General features: G+C 44.8%; 1 pseudogene; it reads left to right on the top strand.

The window, feature by feature from the left end:
• Positions 1-884: 884 nt before the first annotated feature.
• Positions 885-1,762, top strand: LOC102909653 (nucleophosmin pseudogene; annotated as a pseudogene).
• Positions 1,763-2,764: the final 1,002 nt, after the last annotated feature.

Genomic DNA, 2,764 nt, shown 5'->3' with positions numbered 1-2,764 from the left:
AGCTTAGACTACTAGCAGTGGTGGAGGGGGTGTCTGAGCTGGCCTACCCCAGTGATCAGATTGGTGAATGCCCTAACTGTCATCATAGAGCCTTTATCCAGTAACTAATGGAAACAGATGCAGAGAGCCACAGCTAAGCACCAAGCCAAGCTCCAAAAGTCCAGTCAAAGAAAGGGAAGAGGGATTCTATGAGCAAGGGGCATCAAGACCATGATGGGGAAACTTACAGATACAACTGAACCAAGCCAGTGGGAACTCATGAACTTTGGAGTCTGACAGCTGTGGAGCCTGCATGGGACTGGACTGGGCCCTCAGCATGGGCGAGACAGTTGTGTAACTTGATCTGTTTGAGGGACCCTGATAGTGGGAGTAGGATCAGGATCCATCCCTGGTGCATGAGCTGGCTTTTGGGCACCCATTACCTATGGGGGGACTCCTTGAATAGCCTTGATGCAGGGGGAGGGACTTGGATCTGCCTCAGCTGAATGTGCCTGGCTTTGCTGACTCCCCATAGGAGGCCATACCTTTCAGGAGGAGGGGATGGAGAGTGGGCTGGGGGAGGCTGGAAGGGAGCAGGAGGAGGGATAATGGGGGATATCTGTGGTTGGTATGTAGAATGAATAAAAAATAATTTCTTAATTAAAAAAAAAAGAACTCTGCCATGTTGCCAGGAATGGATACATCATTGGCTTTCCTAATTCCAGAGCATCAGAAAATTTGAGTACTCTGCCACTTCCAGCATCATTTTGGTCAAAAAGCTAATCATCCCCTGGGAAATGGGTACCTGCATATCTATTCTGAGGAGCAGTAGGCAGTTATCTCCATCCTACTTACCTCACAGCAAAGTGCATGCCTCTACCTCATGGAAGACTCAGTGGGTGAGCCCTCTGAGGTCTCAGAACCATCTCCTCTCTTGCAAATTAAAGGCCAACAAAGGTTAACATTTTAAGATGGACACCAATGAAATAAGCATGCTACCATTAAGACAGTCACTGTAGCAACTGGAACAAAAGATGAATTGCACATCATTGAGGCAGAAGCAATGAATTAAGAAGGCAGTCTAATCAAAGCCACACTGGCAACTTTTAAAATGCCCGTACAGCCAACAGTTTCCCTTGGGGGCTTTGAAATGACATCTCCTGTGGTCTTGAGGTTGAAGTGTCTTTCAGGGACTGTGCACATTAGTGGACAATACCTAGTGGCTGTAGAGGAAGGTGCAGATCAGAAGAAGATGAATAGAAGATGAAGAAGATGAATAGGATGTAAAACTCTTAAGTGACCTGCCCTGGAAGTGGTAACAAGGTCCCACAGGAAAAAGTAAAACTTGATGAAGACGATGATGACAATGATGAAGATGGTGATGAGGAGGAGGATGAAGATGTGGAGGAAATGGAAGAAAAAGCTCCAGTGAAAAAAATGTGCATGAGCTCCCAACAGGCAAGGTGAACAAAAATCAAACCAGAATGGAAAAAGATGTAAAACCATCAACACCAAGATGAAAAGGTAAATAAAAAAACAAAAACCTTCAAAACACAGGAAAAGACTCCTAAAGTACCAAAAGGATCTAGTTCTACAGAGACATTAAGGCAAAAATACAAGCAAGCATGAAAAGAAGTAGTTCTCTTCCCAAAGTGGAAACCAAGTTCATGATGTGAGGAACTGCTTCCAGACGACTGACTAGGAAGCTGTTCAAGATCTCTGGCAGTGGAGGAAGTCTCTAAGAAAATGGTTTGAGCCGGGCGGTGGTGGCGCACGCCTTTAATCCCAGCACTCGGGAGGCAGAGGCAGGCAGATCTCTGTGAGTTCGAGGCCAGCCTGGACTACCGAGTGAGTTCCAGGAAAAGGCGCAAAGCTACACAAAGAAACCCTCTCTCGAAAAACCAAAAAAAAAAAAAAAAATCTGGTGATCCTTTTTATTATGTAAAGTGAGAACTTCCCCTGCTGTGTTGGATAAATGCTGCCAAGAGTATGTTGTCTAAAATGCCTGTTGAGTTTTTCAAGGATGGAACTCCACACTGTACTTAGTTTTAAGTAAACCTAGACTGTTATGATAGGACATAGTAATAGTGGTGGTCAGTTGTGGAAATGGTGAGGAGACAGAAACATACATATGAAATAAACTCCGTATTTTAACAAAGGAAAAAGAGCTGGTCACTTCTTAGTCCCCATACCTGTCAACGCGGAGCCTTCAGTCAATAAACTTACCCAAGCAGGTATTCAAAACTGTCAGCTGAATCAAGCCACTAATGAGTTATTCTTGTGCCAAACTTACCGTAAAGGTAGATTTTCTCTTTCTCTCAAACCAGAGAAAGAGCATCTGTGACATGCAAGCCCTGGTTACAAGCTCTGCTCTTGGCAGAGCCAGTAATCCACGGAACAGAGGACCACTTTGTATCTGGCACCCATTTCCCAACAAAGCCTCTTTAAAAGACACCACTGTTGGGAACTTCACACTTTTCAAAACACTAAGCACAACTTCTGTGAAGATTTCTGACAGGCTTTTTGGTGCCAACACATGCCTGTGTCGTTTTGACATGTCAGGAGCAGCAGAGTCAAGTGTGATGCCAAGCATCGCGGGGGCTCCATCTGCACCACAGTCAAAAGTCTTCCTAGGCAAAGTTCGGCTTGGCTGAGAAATAATGCATCATTCTGAAGCTTTAACAACGTTTTTTATTCTCCAAAAGAGGTTCTACAACGGTGCTTCTTTTTGATGGTGTCAGCACACATAGACAAAAAACAGGAACTGTCTGTGCTTGGAAGTGCC

This window comes from Peromyscus maniculatus, chromosome 6, assembly GCF_049852395.1.
Source record: "Peromyscus maniculatus bairdii isolate BWxNUB_F1_BW_parent chromosome 6, HU_Pman_BW_mat_3.1, whole genome shotgun sequence".
Classification (NCBI taxonomy): domain Eukaryota; kingdom Metazoa; phylum Chordata; class Mammalia; order Rodentia; family Cricetidae; genus Peromyscus; species Peromyscus maniculatus.
This window is presented reverse-complemented; position numbering and strand designations above follow the sequence as displayed.